This window comes from Hippoglossus hippoglossus, chromosome 17 (genome assembly GCF_009819705.1).
Source record: "Hippoglossus hippoglossus isolate fHipHip1 chromosome 17, fHipHip1.pri, whole genome shotgun sequence".
Classification (NCBI taxonomy): Eukaryota; Metazoa; Chordata; class Actinopteri; order Pleuronectiformes; family Pleuronectidae; genus Hippoglossus; species Hippoglossus hippoglossus.
In genome coordinates, this window is record NC_047167.1 from 15,731,754 (window position 1) to 15,752,843 (window position 21,090).

Genomic DNA, 21,090 nt, shown 5'->3' on the forward strand with positions numbered 1-21,090 from the left:
TGGGATTCTCTGAGGAAAGTGGCTTTGGTGCTTCCCATCTCCTTGGAAGCACTGGAGCATTCTCTACAAAAAGGAAAGGGGGTAATTCCAACATTTAGAGTGATGCAACACCATAGTTGCACGAAGGCAGACCCATTTAAATGTAAAAACAACAGAGCAGCTGTTTTATGCTTGTGGCACGATCCTAAACTTATGGAAATCCTCGCACGATTGGCTGGGCTCCAAACCATAAATACAGATTTCTCCTCTTTCATATCTGTCCAGTTAGAAGTAACGTTGAAGAGCAGGCATATTAAATTTCTTGTTCAAACCATCATCATCAATAACAAAATACTATATGCATGAATGCTGTTTCACTGGCCCCTTCTGTTTTGGACAGGGAACCTGACCTGAATTGTAGTTTGTTATCTTTTAGTTGGTTTAAAAAAAAAGAAAAAAGAAGGGCTTAGTGTAAGAGCAGTCGGATTCTCTTAGCACCACAGCTCTCTTTTACCAACTCCTTATGAAATTCTCCTTAACATCTTTCATTGATTTCATGACTTATTTCCATTGGGGTTAAGGGATAATGGTTGGGAAAGGAGATTTTTGACTTTTTGACCTCAGCCCTGGATTAAAAGTACAAAATCATCCTTTGTTTCCATCGCTATGGATTTATTAGTCTTCTGTTCTCTGTTTTTCTCAACTGCAACTGGATATAAATCAAAAAGAGGACATGGCACTAAAGCACATTTTAATTGAATTGAAAAGAAGACGAAAATGAGACTAAGTGAGGTAAGTGCTGCATGTCAATGTCCCCATAGAATCAGTTCCTTTTCACTGTCATCTTGCTCCATGATATGAGGGATTAGCAAATCAAATTTATTTAAAGTATTTCACTCGGATAATATTACATTTGTCACATTTTGAGAGGAAGTGCATCTCATGTTTCTACATCACCTGTCATGCAGTGACCACAGACTTTTGTTGGTATAACCAGGACATGCTGTGTCCTAATTTCTCAGGAGATACTGTGTGATTTGTATTAAAGGGTTAGGGTTTGATTCATCCAGTGATTCAGATGAGAAGATACTCATCTTTATCAGTATAGGTTTACTCTCGCTGGTGGTTGGAAAGCAGTGCTGGTGTGAGGTTATTGGATTTTATTTGATCAAGAGCCGGTGACTGATGAAACTCTGTAAGATGTAAGAAAAATATAAATGTTCCTTTATATTGCTTACAATCAGTGTGGCTAACAGCTAATGTTGAGGGGAGTGAGCTGGAGGTAGAGGCAGTGGACTCTGCCAAACCTGCATTGGACCTGAACCCACTCACCACCAGGGACAGTCACCCCATCACTGCCAGATGATCCAGGGGTTCTGCACTACAACCGGGCCCAACGCTCCAGCCAGAGCATTTTAGTCTGAATTTGACCACGTGTTTGGCTCATTTGATCTGTGACTGACTGCTGCCATTTGTGTTTGCCGGTGAGTTTCAGCAGGTTTACAGTCTGCTACCTGTGGTCGGTGTGGCTGTGCATCACATCAGAAAATAATGAAAATCGTTGGATCGGCTGAGCGACCTGTTCTCGCTAGAGCTCCACACAGAAGTGGGAGGGAGGAGATGTGAAACTCAATTGGAATGGGTTTTGGTACTTAAAACCTTAAATACATCTTCTTATTGATGTCAAAAAGTCTAATGAAAAACAGGTTAAGTGTAAAATGTGGGCGCTTTAAATAGAGCTGGAGATAAGCCCCCCCCCCTCTCCTGAGTAAAGAGATGTGCAGTGCTGTTGCCTTTTTCCCTTTAAATATATTACTGACATTCATATGAATACATATATATACGATATAAAGTTTATCTCCGACACATATTTTGAGAAATTTATGATAATACTGAGCCGGAACTTTTTTAAATCAATAAAACATATAAATTTCACCCCTCCTTTTCTGGGGTAGGCGATGCTTAATTAGTGTGTAGCATGTAAACGTGGTCAGTTTGATGATTTTGTAAGAAAGAAAATGTGCCTTTTACTCAGGGCATTGTTTTCCATGGGGAAGGAATGCTGCAGAAACACTTTCACGAGGTTGCTGCTCGCGAAAAATGCCGCGGTAATTATCAGGGTCTAATTTATCTCCCCTTACGTGTTATAGGGGGAATAAGCCCCCGGCTCCAGATCAAAGGGAAGCCACCTGACTGAGGAAGAACTGGAGCAGGGTCTGTCTCAGCTCAGGGCTGCTGTGTTTCAGCGTCTATGTCAGGTCCACATGCTTCATACTGGTGTTTAACCATTCTTCCATTGTGATAAGAAAGTCAATGGGTTTTGATTTTTTTTTTTTATTGTGGAAAGGATTTTCCATCTTTCTTGATTTAGTTTCTGTTCATAATTGAGATTGTTGGGTGAAATCTGCTAATATAGTTTGTCCGAATGCTGTGGGAACTCTGTAGGAAAAGGTTGTTTTTTATTGTTTAAGTTATTCCATCTCCCCGGGATCTAATTTGATGGATGGATTCTTCAATTTCTCATAGTTTCTTATCATGTTGTTGTTTTTGTATGTCTTATTATCAGTTTGTATTCTGTTGTGTTTGGTTCAAACTATTCAAACTATTTCAAATCTAACGTCACCGATCATGATATGTTGACAATTACTTCAATGTTATTTACAGGGCTCAGGTTATTATCTTATGAACAGTTGGTTTAATATCGACAACAGTGAATGCACTAATGAGAGAGGGGCTTGTTTCAGAGATGGCATAGTCGACTGCACTAATCCCAAGAGCTGAACTATATGTGGACCACCCCAAAGAGTCCCTTTTCATCTTGCCTATAATTAATTTATACCATACTGTATACAGACCCGAGGAGGGAAAGAGATGCACTTGTTCTTTCACCATTTTGTTCACAAGCTGATCATGCTTGTGTCAGTGGTTGGTGGTAGAGGTGAGGCGTAGAGGATGGCTCAAAGATGTGGCTAGAATCCATCTTGTCAGAATTACATTCTGTTCTGGCATTTTGGTTTTCAACTTATATGCGACAGCCTGGTATAGATGGATGTTTTTGATGGTCTGGGGATGTGTTGCGACCATTGTTGCGTTTGCTGAGTAAGAGTCAGACTGGCCCTGACGTCTTCACACCATCCAGTACGTTGGAGATGGACTGGAACCCGCCTGCAAGCCAGAAACATAATGTCCAACATCACGCACTAATGCTCTTGAGGCTGAATGGGAGCAAATCCCTGCAGCCAGGCTCGTACGCAAGGGTGGCGGTGTGAAGGGATGCTTTGTAAGTTTAGCTGAGCATTGGTCGAGGCGAGGCTAATTTTGAAACAATGCTGTTGGCTACATTAACCATAATCAGCTGATCATATTGTATACAACAGATTTGACTCATTTCACATGGTGTCTCAGCAGCATATCCAACTAAATGTAATGCAGCGCTTCATAGTATAACAAAAACAGCAGGTGTGGTGTCAGATACAAGTGTTTTCTGCAGGAGAAACGCGTGGTGAATTGTTTAGAACAGCTCGCGCATTGAATTTTTAAGGCTTGTACTAAACAATCTGGTAGAATGCAACGTATTGATCGGCCCGTAATAGACAGACAGAATAATCTCAGTATTAGAGGTAGATAACAGTCGTAAATGTGCCAGTGTGGTTGTAGAGAGGTTCACATAGCAAACAAAGGGAAAGTTGTTAGTGTTCATTGGCCCGGCAGCTCTGCAGAGGCCTAAGGATAAGCCTTAAGCCAGAGCACAGCAGATAGCCAGGGGTGAGGTGAAAGCTCAGACAATGCAGTGGTTAGGCTCTGAGGCAAGCATCCTGCAGCAAAGGCAGACTACACCAGATAATGTGTCACACAGCAGTATGTTGGTGTTGCAAACAACAAGATCCTTATTCACACTGTCAGGGGAGGCTTCATGGAGAGAATGAGAAACTGCGCGGAGAAGAGTCTAAGAGGGGGAAGAGAAAAGCAGAGCGGGGAATGAAAATCTCTTGAGTGGGATCTTAAGAATAGGTTAGTAAAGGTGTGATGCTGCTGGCGCAGAGAATGAATGCAGATTCCCTCTGTCATTCCCTCCGATGGAATTGGATGGGCTGGCCGGATAATATAATTGGTTCCAGGAGCGGTGAGTGATGCAGGGAGGGACTTAAACGTACCCCAAGAAACCTGACAGTACATGCCGAGAAAGAAAAGAAAAAAGGAAAACAAAATAAATGCAAGTTGACAGGCAAAGTGGGGGACAGTTAGGCTTAGTGTTATTAACATGACAAAGAGAAAAGAGCACAGTGTCTACTCCCTGCATGGAGGGTGAAGAGGTTTAAGGACAGAGCAGCAGGAGATGAGGAAGTGACACACTGAGCATGTGTGTGTGTGAGTCTCTGTGCCCTTGTATTAGCCCGCGGGTGTGTGTGTGTGAATCTTTGTGTGCTCCCTGTCGCTCTCTGTCTCCCTCTGTCATGTGTATGTATGTAATCATACCTCTTGCAAGGCGTAGCACTTTGTCTGCTCTGATATTAATACTCTCCAACCAGAACATAACTAGGGAGGCTGGCAGAGGAATTTCACCACTTCTAACGACAGAAATGATTTAGTATGTTTGTTACATGCTCACGCAGGGCCCGGAGTGGTGTTACAGATTGAATCAGCTGCAATAGAGACAACTATCAAAGACTGATAACTCCTAAGGGGCCCTTCGGGCATGCAGGAGACTGATTACTCCTCTGCAGGGCAAGAAGTGACATCATCCCTGGGTGGAGGCTGTTAGGAGGAGGGCTAGCAGAGAGCATGCTTCATATACCATCTTCCAATGCCTCACACATAACTCCGGGCATTAGCACGGATCGTGGTTCGTGTCTTTACACACTCGGCTGTGCCGCTTTACATCAGCCGGCCACATCAAACCGAGGAGGACAGGGTTAATCTCTCCCCATGTAAATGCCCAGAGGTTTGAGCAGAGATGCAACTTTTCGGTCTGCGAGCGATCCTCCCTGCCGTATATAATGACACGGCCAGCTGAATCCCTCTTTCACATTCCCCCCTGTTCAATATTGAACATAGCATAATTCATTAATAAACAGCAAAGGAAATAATTGGATGAATCTGCATCAGAGTGCAGCCAGTGAAGAGTTTCATTCCAAGATTAGATTTCCACACGGCATAAAACGTTGCTGTTGACAACTGCTGCACGAATTACTGACAACACAGCAACAGGATTCAACCATTTGTTGTGTTTTTCAGGGTTTTGAACTTTAGGCAGACAATTAGAAAAATGACGTGAGCTGATTTTAAATTTAACTATAATTTCACATTAAGATAAACGAACAGATATGGGAACAACTGCAAATATTAAGTGGTTGATTGAAGACTTAATTAAAAAGTATGTTCTGTTAAATATTTTATTAGCTTTTATTATTTTTATCTCATCAAGCTTTGGATCGTGGGGGCTGTGGAGCAAAATGTAGTCCAAGAGCTTATCAGACACGACAAAATTCCCCCATTAGCCCATTACTCGGAAATACACCATGCGTCTGTCTTCGTGGAATAATCTTTATCCTCAAGTGCTTGTGTCTGGTTTCTTATCGAGGACCACAACAGAAACAAGCCCTGGACGTTACTGTATCATCGTTGACATTTTGTAGATTCGATATGTGTCTTTTAATATGTGATTTATGTATTAAGTAGCTATGGCTAAGTAGCCACTGTGCTCAATGTGTTTAACAGTAACACTTAACTTTAAGTCTGCCGAGTTGATATTTATAACCAGGATATTTTAAGTGATTATTAATGAACGTACAATGTTAGTCTTTAAAATGTAATGTTTCCAATTAAGACCGACTTTAGCGTAATTGTGTGTATTTTAATATATTGTCATTAATTTTCTCTTCCAGGTGATATCATTGTTCACAAATACATTAATAAACACATGTATTTGTTTACAGCTATTATTAAGAACAAACACACACACACACACATACACACAAACTCTGGTCCAATCACTGCTCTGGATACATGGCTCATCTCATTAACATATAGTGAATTCTATAAGAACATTTGGAATGTATTGAGGTAAATGGAAAAATACTTCGTGGGAAAATAATCAACATATACCACTAGCAAAACATTTTTAAAAATAAAACTAAATATAAAATACCATTAATTTTATCACATTTTTAGTGGAAGAAAATTAAATAAAATCAAACTTTGAACTGGTTATTAATGCATTTATTTATTTTTTTATTTATTTTTTGTCTGAAAAACTGTTTACTACATTTGATTAGAACCTTTCGTGTTCTGTCAAATTGGCAAAAATATAAAAATTACTCGATACTGGCCGAGAGTGGCCACTTGTGCAGGGCACTCCCTTCCTGGGTTATCTATTATGTTAACTAATGTGGTGCATTCAGGATGGCTCGCTTGTCCCCATCTGATAGCACTTTGCAGCCCTGCATTAAAATGTTATTACATTTTCAAAATCAAAATTGCACGGTTATCACCAGCTGTGACAAACACAGACGGGTAATTCATTTTGTCAATTTCTGGACACAATTATCTGATTAGGCATTATGTGTTCTTGTCTGTCTCTGTTGTGCGCATGCTACAGAAATACACTCACCAATATGTGATATTTTCGCCCACCGGCACAGATTCTTTCGGCTGATATGTTCCACCTGTATGGATTTTCTTGCCCCGAGTATTAGCAGAAGCAGAAGGTCCTTCCACGACATATTGCCCAAGACAGACGGGTTAGGTTTTTCCTAAACTCTCATTTTTGAGCACCGCACACTGTGACGAGATCCACTCCACAAATCCACAGCTAAGTGATCCGCAGAAAGTAAGTAGGAACAGCAGCAGCACATTTGAACAGAAACACTGCCCGGTTGGACTTTTCCAGATTGACCCATCAATATGAATTTCAATGTATACAATAAACTGAGCACCCAGGGCTGCTTCTGCACTGATTATACAGTAAACACCGAGAGTTACACGACACCCATTACAGGAATTATGTTACTGTGAATATGACAGGTGGTGACAACATGCGGCGATATGGATTTTAACGTTGGGGTGTGCACTCACAGCGGGTAACAGACCTCCACAGTTGTCTTAACAAGATACCTGACACTTATATCAGTCAATTGGGCGATGTTGTGTTGTACTGATCATGTTTCAGCTCCTTGTGGCCAAAGTGACCCCCCCCCGACTTGCTAAACAAAGTTAAGCGGCATAGTGCACATTGCATACGAGTATCAGAAGACAGTTTACACCATAGGCTGTATGGTTTACACCCACTGACAGTTGAGTCTCTAAGTGCCCCAGTGTTTGCCCAAACACAGGATGGTGGAGGGACGAACTAGAGGGTGTGAACTGACGAATGCGTTGTGTCATTACCAGCATGGCATGTAGCACGGAGGTGGCTCGGTGTGAATTATACAGCAGAGAGACATTTAGGAAGAGACGCAGGGCAGGAATCATGTTGCAGAGTCCTGGGGAGCCTCGGAATAAGTGTCAAAAGATATTTCAGTCACAATTATTGTGTTTTTGTTAAAAACCCTTATTATTAACTTATCAACGCCCCTTTTCACTTTTAAGAAGAACCACGATTTTCTCCGAATTGTTGCAGATGAAACGCGGTGTGAACAACAAAATTGAAAATTGCAATTTTTTTTACTTTTGGTATATGGCTATTTATAATAACAATATTTGTTTCTATTTCTCTCTCATCTTCAAGTAAATGTTGTGATGTGGATAATGAGGCACTTTTATTATAAAAGAAAATTCTGATAAAAAAACATGCATCCTATAATATTTGTGTAATATAATGAAATCCATCCATTCACTCCATGGCCATTCAGTGAGTTCGACAACTCTCTAAAACTATTTTAATCAAATTTATACATTATAACCCTCATGAAAGTAGATTTTATTAGCATGCATTAGGTTTTAGCTTGATGTACCTAATAAAACAGAGTGTAGTTATAGATTTATGTACATAAGCTTGGAAACTGTCTGACAAACTACATTTATAAATGAGTAATGCTAAAAAATATAATAATAAGATATTATTTTCTTAGTTTTATTATTGTCTTTTCATTTTTATTTTAGTGTAGATATACAGTTTATCCCTTCTCAAATCAGCAGATTTGCAGATTTTTCAGTTTTATTACTGCTATTAATACCAGGACTGATACAACAGTGTGAAAGAAATCTGCCAGAGGCGTTTGAAGTGTTTAACTCTTTCACCTGTGAGAGAACAAAGGTTATTTTTTTGAAGGTTTTATTATAATAGAAATGTTAACTATGACAAAGGAAATAGAAAAAAGAAAAGAAAAACGTCTCAACTTTATTCCGTCTTATGTCTCATCACGCAAAGGTTAACCTTCATCTGTGGCTAAAAGGAGGTTATGACAGAAATCTGCACCATCGCTGATTAGTAAACGTAGCTGGCAAAATTACAAAAATGCAAAAACTTTAAGGAGAAAAAAGTTTGACATTCTCGTGGCTTTCGTGTCGATTTCTATTAGCTGTGATCTGCGACTGACTTTGAACAAGAGCGGGGAGGCAGCTCATAACCCTGAGTGACAGGGAGCCGTCTGACTGCAGCCTATATCTAAAAAAAAAAGTATAAAATCTCAGATCTCTCTCGTGAAAGCTTTTCCTAAATTTAGGTTTGGCCATTCCTTCACCCTGTAATCAATTCGCAATCGTCAGGCACATCCGAACCCTGTGACCAACACCTGAATGGTGAACGCCTCTTGCAGCAGCAGCAGCAGTTTGATTCAAATCCAGTTTGAGACAGACTCAGAGGAAGATTTCACTTGCTTCGCCAACTTCTTTTGTCACTTCTCACCCACATGACAACAGCGTAGAGACAGTGAACATCATGGCCGTGTTTCTGAAACACGCAAATTAATGGTTAACACTTTTGTAGCTGTGATGAATTGAATGAGCGTCGTACATTCCTGGCCATGAAGATTTCTTTTTTTTTCCATTTCTCATCCTGAGAGGAAAAAGCACAGTCTCTCTCTCTCTCTCTCTCTCTCTCTCTCTCTCTCTCTCTCTCTCTCTCTCTCTCTCTCTCTCTCTCTCTCTCTCTCTCTCTCTCGTTGCCAATGAATGGAATTTCCATGGAGTCCAAGGTTTCTTGTGTTTGACTCTTGGGCATTGTGCCAATTGCAGGAATACAGTAGGTGAAAAAAAACACCAAAAGAAATGTGCACATGTTTGGAGCCTTTAGTTCACACAACAAAGGAGGAACATGTTTTCATACAATCAGACTTAACACAGAGACGTAAACACTGCGGCTGCAGAGAGATCATTTAACTGAGCTCCTGTCACTTATTTCTACTATAATCCAATTTATCAAGGCTGGCCCTTGATAAAATATACATGTACATCGAAAGCATTTTACTGAGAGTTTTCTTTCATTGTATTTCATATAGAATGTATAAGTAATACCAAAAATTCCTAGGGGATGAATAACGTTTTAGAAAAGCTCCTACAGCAGCTTTCTTTGTTTTATTAATTCATCCTTGAACACACATTCAATGATCTGTTCAGCAGATCTCCACATTTTTCTACATTAACTCACACACCTGCATCTTCTCCTCGCTGCCGTTCCTATTCACTGTTTTTACTGTATGTCAGTATTTCACTGTACAGGGTGCAGCCCTTAAAGCTTTATAGATAATGAATGGTTGGATTTTCTGTTTTTGTCCATCAGGTCTTGAAAAACCTTTATGTTTACAATTCGGAATCGTTTTGTAAATGTAAAAGACAATTTCTGCTAATGGATGGAAAATAATGTGATTACTACATTTCTTATTTGCTGCCAGCGATAGAACTGGCACAAAAATAATATAATAGATACAATATAGTAAAAATTCATGAAGAAATTATTATTAAATTAGAACTAGAAGTCCTTTTCATTTGATCAAATTATTGATAATCTCTTTGATTATTCATTTAGTAAACGTCAGAAAACAGAGGTTACTTCAATCTTTTTCCCCATTTTATATGTTTTTTTGGGGGGGGGGTAGTTCTTCCTCTCTCTTTTCAAGGGTCAAGGTTGCACCTTGTGAAGATCTACAAGGCCAATAGTGATTTGTGAATATGAGCTGTACATATAAAACTTGACTGATTGATTGGGTTAAAGAAACATCCATCTGAATTTCCAAGCCGACGTCCTGTCAAATGCCTCGTTTCATCCGAACCAACGGTCGGAAGCTCAAAGATGTTCAGTTCATAATCATATAAAGCAGAGAAAGGGAGAACAGCTGGGATATTGGAGACGCTGGAACCAGAACAGACAGACTCATAACGATTAGTCAATTATGAAAAATGCTGCCGATTCATTTCTTATTGATCAACCAATCATTGCAGCTCTAAATGAAATGATTCCGCGATGGAGAATGAATATATATTGTATATCCATTAAGAGTTTTCACATTGAGACATTGTCAGAGGATGTCAACCAAAGGCAGCAGTTGGGGTTCTGCCTGACAGCGATGGTCTATTTCTGGTGCTTTTCAAATTAGATACACTGGAGGCCTGATTTCTGTCCCCTATGGAAATGACCCGCATGGTGTAATTTAGGAAAAACGCAGTAGACGCCATGAATTCTCCACCTTCCCCCATAATCCCTCTCGCTGTAGATTGTCAGTCGAGTCTGAGCGAATCGTCTGCACCGATTCACAGCAATGGTGGAGCTGCTGTGTCTGTATTGTTCATTTTCCCTATAATCCACTGAAGAAGACACTTTAACAGCTCAGTTTGAATAAAACTGGCTCTGTAAACTCTTTTCTTTATATCTTATCTCCGCTGAAATCCAAGGATACAAATCTTTTCAAGAGATATTCTGTGTCTTATATAGACTACCATTTCACCTGCTTGTCGTAAATCGAAAAGGGAGAGTTTTTGATTTAAAGATGGAGAAGCGGTTAATGGAAGGAGCAGATTCTCTCATTATTGTGTGGCTCTGTATTTAGCAGGAGATAAATCCAGCAGAGTTTGTGCTCAGGCTAATAACTATTTTAAGTCCCAATAAAACCCAAACATCTGATATGACTTAGATAGAGGCTTGGCAAGGGGGAGCTTACACAAAATGCTGGAACCCTTTTGACAGAGTCTTCCTGCTACAAAATCCAAACAGACATTCATAATCACCTTTCCCTCATTTTATTTATTTATGTCTTATTAGTGTTTGTGCATTGCACAAACGCTAAATCACTCATTCTGCAGGCAGTGATTTATCGAATGTAAATATGGCAAGAGAGCAATTTGCACTGTTCTGCCAACGTCTTCATCAATCAGACCTTTTATTACCTGGATTTCATAATAGCGCAAATGTGGAAATAGTTAGGCTTCTTTGGCGCTTCTCCATTACATTTGGCTACTCTGTCTTTTAAAGCAAATAAACATGTGTTCCGCTAAGTTTGCTAATTACTTCAATTGCAAACTTTGGACCAAGTTAACCTTGAGAATAACAGATTGAGATTTTTTGTTGGAAAGGACTCCAAACACAAGGTTTGAAGTAAATTCTTTGCACATGGCGACGAGCACTGGGATTTAGAACTGAAAGAAGTCGTCTTTGATAACGACAGTTCTCAGATCATTTTTCACACTTGCTGGCTATTGAATTAGGTGATTAAATGTCCTTCTTTTTTTTAAACTGCTTTAACAGCCAATCTGCGTTCAAGGTTTAGGTTTCAACATTCACTTGTTGGCATTCGTATCCAATTCAGTAGTAAAGGGTTTTTCTTTACTTCTTTTTAAATGACAGTGTCTTTCAGGATGTGCATTTTACGTAAACTACAAACTGCCAATGACCTTCTGTGCTATGAGTGTGTGCGTTTAATGAAGATCAGCACATCTGCCACTAGCTCAACCTCCACAAACCAATTGAAATCCTCCTCTTTTGTCTTGTGACTGTGAATCCATTGTAAACAACCCCCCTCACGAACCACAGGTATTCTGCAACAGGGCACACTTTGTCCTAGTGGGAGGTCGCACACACATTATCGGCACTAATCCTCTTATTTCCTTTCTCCTTTCAAAAATTTGTCTTTTCCTCTCGACCTCATCAGAGGAGCCAGTATTTCTCCACTGCACGCCGTCTGGCAGCTGCATGCAAGCTCGCACTTCATTTCGCGGGGGCTCCATGAACCTCAAGGTCCGGAGAAACACAAATAACACATGCTGCAGAAAATGAAGACAATCCTTTCCCATGTGCTACTCATCTGTCCTATAGGCTGAATCACAAAAAAAGAGAAAGATCTGGCTGATGGAGAATGCTTTGAAGGTTTTAGTCATACCCCAATGTGCTGGTTTCCTTCTCATGCGCCTCGTCAAGGTTTCTCCCTTGTGCGTATGGATCGTAGTTGCTGGGAGAGGATCTGCTACAAAGAGAATTGCAGATCAACCACAGCTTGACAGTGGATGAATACAGCCAAGCACAAAGAGCCTAAACAGCGTTGCCTGCACCTCAACATGAGTAAGAAGCTGATTTGATTTAGCATGCTATGGATGGAAAATTACGATCGTACATAACTATTTTCTTTTTGTTTCATCTGCATTATCTACAAAAAAAGAAAGACAATACTTTGCTTTTTTCGTAACTGGGGCACACCCTTACTGAACGCAATAGAACTGTTACGAGAGTATCATTAGATACGCGTTACAACATTCATGAAAGTGAATGTACAGACTGTGAATCAGAGGCACGTGGCTGTGGTTTTGCAGAAGAAAGCAGGCAGAGCCGATGCTTTGCAGGAATAAGCGGCACAGAGGGTGCTGCTGTGATTGTCCTTGCTAGGCATGATGGCTCCAGTGTCTCATAAACAGACGACCCTCCTGCGCTTTTCATGCATTGGACTTCCCACAAGCCTCCAGTCAACAATGGCTCTAAGGGAAAAAAAAGGCAGCTCATAAATGGCCGAGACTGAGGGAGACTGGCAGGGATCGGGCGAGCGAGCGGGCGGACCACAAACAAGCAAATAACAGCACAGTGAGGCATTCACATGCTGGAACAGCACAATGTTGGAGACACGCATAAAAGGATATTTTTTTTCAATCTTTTCCAAACACATCTGTGTCAGTTTCAGAAACTACGATGACTTTTTGAAGGCAAAACAAAAATCTATTTTTGCCGCTTCACGTTTGTCTACACAGGAAGAAACTCGGACTGGTGGACTGGCCTCATTTCTCTCTCACAATGTGCAAAAGATTTCACAATTAAAGATAAAATACTATAATAAGACTCAAATTATTCCATGAGCGTGTGCATGGACATGATTAGACCATCATTTTCTGTGTAGTTGAAACCCGCTCGATTTCTCCCGTCAGGTGCAGGCTGCATTAACACTGAGCAGATGTTCTTGTCCGTTCAAACTCCACATGTGCAAAGTCTTTGTGAATGAAAAGGGCAATTTAACAGCCAGAACTCAGATACTATGAATGAGTCTAACTCTTTGAATTCCCACACTTACAGTTGACATTTGGTGTTTGCCTTAGTAGAATTATTAATTAATGTTTTCATTAGTTGAATAATTTACAAGGGCAAAGTATTCAGTTAAATCTCTAATCTCTAACAAAGCAGTTAATAAACACATACACCTATTTGCAAATACATTTTTTCGTTTACTTTTACTTATTATTATTTAATTTTTTTTAGTAATCAGGAGGAACTTTGTGCAAAACATATTACTCCTTCTCTGAAACAGTCTTTCACTAAAACATTCCAGACATTTAAAGTAGAAAACTATTGTATTTAAGTACAAATTTCTAAATATTGCATCTGTATTTTTAGGGAAATATATAATGTTTTTACTCCACTACCTTTATTCCACAGCTTTTGTTACACCTTAATCGTAAGATGTTGACCGTAAGTATATATATGTATGTTTTATATTCATATATGTATAAATGTATTCCTTCAGATGAAGCTTCCAAGTGGTTAAAAGGAGACTCATCTTTAACAACACATGAATGCATCAATAGTTATAATCCAGTTATATAATGTGTATCTGACAGGGGTCATTCTGTTCAATTAGTACTTTGACTTCAGGTACTTTTGGTAATTTTTCCGCTGAATATTTTACATTAGAGACATTTGGAATTCAGGACTTTTACAACCTGCTACTTATAACAGGTTGTCAAGGAGACAATAACATACTGTAAAAGACTACTCTGAAAAAGACTGCAAGTACACACACACACACACACAGACACACACACACTCACACACACACGGCTAATTTCAGTTACACATACTCTATGCTTTGGGAAAATTACGTAATATTTTGAGGAAAATGGGAAATACTTTGTGGGTAATTGAACAAATATGTGCCAATTCTACTACTACTACTAATTATAATAGCAATAATAATGAAGCACGTTTCAATTCTTATTTCAAGGAAAATTAATAAATAATTTAAAAAGCTTGTTACTTATAACATGTTGTCATGGAGACAATTACATACTGTAAATGTCACACCGTAAGTACACACATGCATACACACACACGCGCACACGCGCGCACACACACACACACACACACACACACACACACACACACACACACACACACACACACACACACACACACACACACACACACACACACACACACACACCAGTTTATGCAACTGCCAATACAACTTACAAATTACAGTGTGTGGAAGTGGATGTCACATTTCACTCCTTCTGTATTTGCCTTGGAGAGGTTTTTTTTCTGAAACCACTCGGTATGCAGCAGACAGATGTAAGCAGTCGTAGATTTTGAAGGAGAACTCCAGAGAAGACTTCAATAAGAAAGAAGACACTGGACGAAACATAAAGGCAAAAAATAATTTATAGAAACTCCATAATTTAATAAAACTACAGCAATGGAGAGTTTGTACACAGAAAAAAACAGTGAGGAGAAACCCATCAGCTCTGACGGAGCCCTTACTGAGCTTCAGTAGAGGGAGTGTGATGCGGTGCAGGCTGGATGTATACTTTATAAAATAGCCTGAGTGTGAGAGGAATCTAGGCCAGAGCGGTATTTCTGTTTACCACTATTTACACCCTGCGTGCACTCTGAGGGGCTTGTGGGAAAAAAACAGGTGCAGTATCTGCAAAAAACCTCCTGTTCCACCTTAGAAAAAATTAGCATTGTTTTTGTCTTCTCCGCTCTCCAGATAAAATCGGTTCCTGCTCCATCCCGCTTTAATCACTCACATAAACAGTTTTTAATCAAATCTGCAAAACTTCACTGAGTTTTTTCCCCCTTCAGATGCTTTGCTACCCCTCGCCTCCATTTTCTGATTTCCTCTGCATGTCAGATGTTTCGCTCTATCCTCCTCCTTCTGTTTGCCTCTTTTATTCTCCTTCTATTCATTTTTCTTTTATTCTCTCTCTGTCCTCTCTTGACAATGCCCCGAATCAGTAAACATGCCGGAAAACATTTATTTAAAAAAACAGACTGAAAAAAAAACATCACATAAGGAGTTGTGTTGTCCCCTTTTCCCACTTCTCCTCAGCAAATACAAGTAAAAGTGAGGAAGAAGAAGTGGATACCTAGTGCACTGAAGACATTACCAGGAAAATGAAGGGCCTATTTCACAGACATGGATTAAACTAATCCCGGTCTAATACACTGAAAAAGAGAACTTGGGCTGTCTGTCTGTGAAACCAATCCTTAAATCTCATTGAATTTAAAATGTCTGATGTTTCTGCCTTACGCTCGGCTGTATCACACAGTATGGGAGACCTATCAGTTTATGCTTTATTAATAGCCCAGAGCTGGGTCGTATAGGTTTCCGTGTTGACTTATATAAAATGTTTATAGCTAAAAGTGTACGTTAAGACAATAAATTCTAGATGCTCTGGAATTGTCTGCACATTCTGCCTGAATTTCCCATAGAATTCAGCCGGCAAACATTCTCCCCGTCTGACTCCTCTCCTCTTTCTCACCACTTTCATTTGCTTAATGTATTAATCTATTCTCTTTTATCCATTTCAGATGATATCAGGCCTTTGCTGTATCTCTGCAGAGGCAGCCTGTACAGTGAAGTGTCGCCACAGTGTGCTTTCTGCCAGTAGACGTGGAGCGGATCGTTAAATCTTGACGTTTCTGTCCAATGCATTTTTCTTTTACGTTTAACCGACACTTCCACGCAGAGGGAATTACAAATAGTTGCAAAATCGTCATCTCCAATCTAAGTCTCGGGCTTTTACACTGAAAATATTTCCAGGCTACACTCACAATGCGAATGTTAGAACTGCGTTAATCATTCATGATTACATGATCTCAAATGCATTTTGCTCCATAAACTCAGCTGACTGTGTGTGTAGCTGATGTCGAGTCTGGCACTTAGTAAAATATTTAGGTGCACAAGCCCTTTATAATAATATGACCATTTGCACAAGATACTGGAGTAAATATTACAGCAGAGAAATGATCAATGATGACCGCTGTGCTGGATATGAATAATATTTGCATTGCTGCCATCGGATTGAGCCAAGCCAGCGGTTCTGAGCTCATGTGTCCTTGACTCCAGTGCTGCCTTCATGCTGCATGCCTAGGATTCTTTGATGTGAGAACATTGCCCCCTGCTGATTCCACAGCTGACTTTTTTTTATGTACACTATCAGTAGCCTCCACAAGCTGACTGACAGGAGACATGTGGAGTGGGGGTGGGGGGGTGGGGGGTTACTCAAATTCTGCAGAACGATCACTCTTTGCTCTGACAACTTTTTTGTGGGGTCCGTCTACTCTCGTGTCACTCGGCGAGTAATGTCCCCGTGAGTTTCATGTGCAGCAGCAAAACGTGCCGTGTTCTGGATATGTTGTTGATATTTGTTGGGACTTCACAAGCTCAAGTGGTTTGGAGGAATTGCACAGGATAAAGTTTGAAGTCGTCTAAATAATTCACACGCATCCCGAATAAATATTCATCCCGAGCCGTAAACATGTTAATTGATTCAGAGCATCTGAGCAGCTCTTATTCTCACTGCAGCAGTAAAGCACAAGAGAACCTGCAACTTCATATCTTATCTCCAACTCCACATTTCTCCATGTTTCTCTAGAGCATTAAATATTGATAATTAAATGAAAAAAAACAATCAAAGTTAAAGTTAGAGAGAAAAACATCCATGAATGTTATTCGTTCAGTTTAACACTTGAAATCTCAGCTTTGTTACCAGGTTTTGACTCAAAAGAATCCTGATTGTTTAATGAAAGAAAAGGACATCAAGGCCCTACATTTTAGTTATACTTAGTTTTGCTTTAGAAATTAAATGTATTGGTTAATTAATCAACAAATGATTACGAGGCAAGCAAGCTTGTTGATTCATTAATCATTTATGTGATTTTACTAAAACATAAAATGCCCAACTTTACCAAGTTCAAGTTTTATATAATAGTGACCTGGATATTAGTGGGCACTGGGTTGTTTTTGGACAAACCAAGCTTTTCGAAAACATCTCCTTTGGGTTTATGAGGTTATGTTTTAACATTTTTAACCATTTTCAGACCAATTAATTAAAAAATTATCATTTAATTGGGAAAATATTCTGCTGATCAATCAATTGTTAAAATAAAAGTTAATTGAAACCCTATGTTGCCATATCTGTGTTTCTGACAACATTTTCAGTTGACATACACACTGCTGAACAAATATAAGGTGCAGGACCATATACCATCTTTTCATTGCTGATAATCTTCAGATTCTTTTCTTGAATATTTTTTTGTGTATGAAATACCAGGGAGAAGCGTAATCGTTTCGTCTTTAAAAAGTTTTTTTTCTTTTAAAGATATTCCCGTCGCTTCCAGGAAAAGCAGCAAAACTTTCAGCTACTTCCTGATGATCCACTGATTGATTGATTAACTAACTAATTGGTGACGCTTTGGCTGTGATTGGTTGATCTGGTGGAAATAGCTCGTATGTGTTTACAGCAGCACAAATGATGAGCAGGTCATTGCTGTGGTTGAGGATTCAGAGATCTCAAGCAGGCTTCTGACAAACAACTCACCTCCAATAAACCAAACTGTTTGTTCATGTTGGGCCCGTATCACAGTTCTAAGATGATGTTTGAGAAAAAATGATTTTGAGAGGACTGTAATAACACCTAAAAAAAAAAAGGGACGGAGAGCGAACACTGGCAAGAAATGAAGAAAGAAGCTTGTGCTTTACTGTAAATGATGTGTTTCCTTGTGAAGCACCAGGCAGCAGCTGTCAAGAGATAAAGTTCATGAGCTGGAGAATGTGTCACAGCTCTACATACCGAGAGGATCCCGTTTCATCTGTCAGCCGGGAAAGCAAATATTTCATGATGAAATTCTCATGTCTGCTTGTTGAGTCATCCAACATAATGGTCGGAAGACGATAAAATTACCTGGTGGGAGAAATTGGTATTCTAATCGCAGCCCTGCTTCCAACTGATGACAATTTGTATTCACGCCGTGTCTGCCGTGTTAGAAGAAAGCCTTCAATTAGCAGTCAATTCCATTCACTATTTCCTATCATGCCAACGCTATTTACATTGGCTGTCAGCACCCGAGGCAGCTCCCTGGCCGACAGTTGCAGGAATCACTCCTGGTGAGAATATGAGTAACCCTGCTGTGAACAAAGTGCAAAAACAAGTGTTTTGTAGTAATCACAGTCATGGGCTCCTCGTGCCTGATGCTCCCTACCTCATGGCTGCAGATGTGAGGAGCCATAAGTTGAAGTGTCATCCTTTCAGTCTTAACCCCGGATGAAAAAGCGAGACTCCGGCGCAGACATGAAACACCTCCGATGCTTTGATTTGTAGCTTCCTGCTGGCGGGGGTCTGCGCAGGCCCTCAGCGTGATGCTTGTCTCCTCACCAGGTGTTCCTATAGCGGAGACCAGCCTCGGATTGATTGTTGCTCTGCTACCCACATGACACCGTTGGATCCACAACAAATGCATTCATAACAATACATACAGTCACCGCTTCCCGGATTACAGTAATGTGGTGGAATAACATGGTCTGCACGCAAGTCTGTGGAGGCTATGATAATATATTTGTCTGGGTGGCATCCTGCTATTATTGCGAACTGACAAGCATTGCCATGAGAAATTATTTTCTGAGGATAATAAAGCATCAGCAGTCGGCCTCATATCTTGCAGCTCAATAACCAAACTCATACTGGGAAGCTGAGGAGCATCTCAATTCCTTTGTGTGTTTGTAAATTGGCCCAGTGTGGCCATTTTCATTCAATGTCATTATTATCAGTATTGTGCTGCGGCAGTAAGAGGGGGCAGGCACATAAAGGAGCATATTTTCAAAGCCAGGAGCAGGCCAGTGGGAGTCCCTTTTCAATGGAAGAGAGCTAAAGGCCAGACTGCAGAGACCCCCACTTCTACTTCTACTTCTACTCAACTCCTGTGTCTTGCTGGGTCGGCCCAATGGCGCTCCAGGTCAGCGGGATTGCTGGAAGACCCCCGCTGGAATTGGCAAACTCAAACAAAACAAAATGTAATCCCATTTTTATAAAATGTGGAGCATTCTCCAAAACAAACTGGCTTAAGGAGCACAATGGTCTGAGGGCTAACCTGTAGATATAAAAATACAAGTTGGCTACAGTCCACTACGTAGTTACAGCAATAAGACTTATTTATTGTTGAGGTAGTTTATTAATGAAAAATTAGAAATATGAGCTGGTTCTATTGGCTCTATTTACTGCTTTTCTTTTGATCCACAGATTGATTGATTGATCGATCGATTGATTGGTTGATAGACGATAATAATTGCTGCAGCTCTTAAACAAATAATTGATGAGCTGATAATGTGTATATTTCTTGTAATATTGATATTTTCCAATATCAATATATATCACAATCAATGTATGCTACATACATATAGAATAATTACAGCGATGTAACAAAGTAACTTAACAAACTTAGGAGTTTGGAATTGGGCAAAATTCAAAAATCTTGTGCAGTAAGTTCCCTTGACTTTCACTGTTTTTCTAACTTGTCCTCTTTATAGTGTATTACATTTTTAAGTTACAATATACATGCTGTTTGCCAAATACTATGTAAGACTTGCAATATCGTTTTTTACAGTGTAACTGTGCTGTTGTCCTGTGCTGGTGCCAAGATCAAGATGAAAAATCAGTCTGACAGTTGTCTAATAGCCAAACAACCCACTGTCGGTCCCCATGACAATTTCATTTATTTCCTGCTGTGAAAGTAAAATTGATTTAGATTTTTGTGATGTTTTGACGATTCTCCTTAAATCATCCAAGAGTTTGACACCTCATCTGTTTGTGTTCGGTGGTTTTGCACGAAGTGACGCTCTGCTTTTATTCTGCTCAGTAGAATAATTGCATTTCTTAATCATGAGGCTGATTTCAAGGTTCAATGAAGTAACCAAACAAAAGAAAAGTATTCTATTGCAGCCAAGTTTGTACGATTATTTACAGACATTTAATCAAATGATTATTTTAATGATTGATTTGCTGATTGTTTTTGTGACTAATGTACTAATTAGTTTTTTTTATAATTCTGAAAACAGTGAGAAATGTCATGATGATGATTACAAAGAGACAAAATCACACATTTGAAATGCTAAGAGACACAAAACAACCACAAAGAGACACTCATAGAGATACTGAACACCTGCAAGAATACTCAAAATGACCAAAGACACACAAAACAATGACAACAAAGTGCAAAAGTGACCGAATATTGACACAAATGCAAATTACCTTAAAGATAAACAACAACTTCAGAGACAAACAAACAACTGCAAATAAATATAAAACAACCAAAGAGACATGTAACTTGACCACAGCAACTGCAAAATGACTGAAAGGGGCCACGAAAAGACACCAACACAAAATGACAGCAGATGCATGTAAAACAACGTCAGACACTAAAGCCACAAACACAATTAGACACCACATGACAACAGAGACCTGCAACACGTCCAGTACCAGAGGTGTGGGGGTCTTTTACCTGCACGCTGGGGGTTTCTCATAACCTGTCCACAGTGGTGATGTCGGGGAGGGTTATGGTGATGGTGTTGTGTTAATGGTGTTGTGTTGATGGTGTTGTGTTGCGGTGTGAGTCTCTGGCACAAACACAGGAAGTTGTAGCTGTCCCCT

General features: G+C 39.8%; 1 long non-coding RNA gene across 1 annotated transcript in view; it reads right to left on the reverse strand.

Moving 5' to 3' along the window:
- The window catches only part of LOC117777750, a 31,577-nt gene extending 10,500 nt beyond the window's left edge, over nucleotides 1–21,077 (reverse strand). Inside the window, exons 1-2 of the long non-coding RNA XR_004616657.1 lie at nucleotides 20,942–21,077; nucleotides 18,650–18,831 (exon numbers count right to left, since the gene is read on the reverse strand). This is a non-coding gene — a long non-coding RNA (uncharacterized LOC117777750). The remainder of the gene's footprint in view (nucleotides 1–18,649; nucleotides 18,832–20,941) is intronic.
- Between the last annotated feature and the right edge of the window lie 13 nt (nucleotides 21,078–21,090).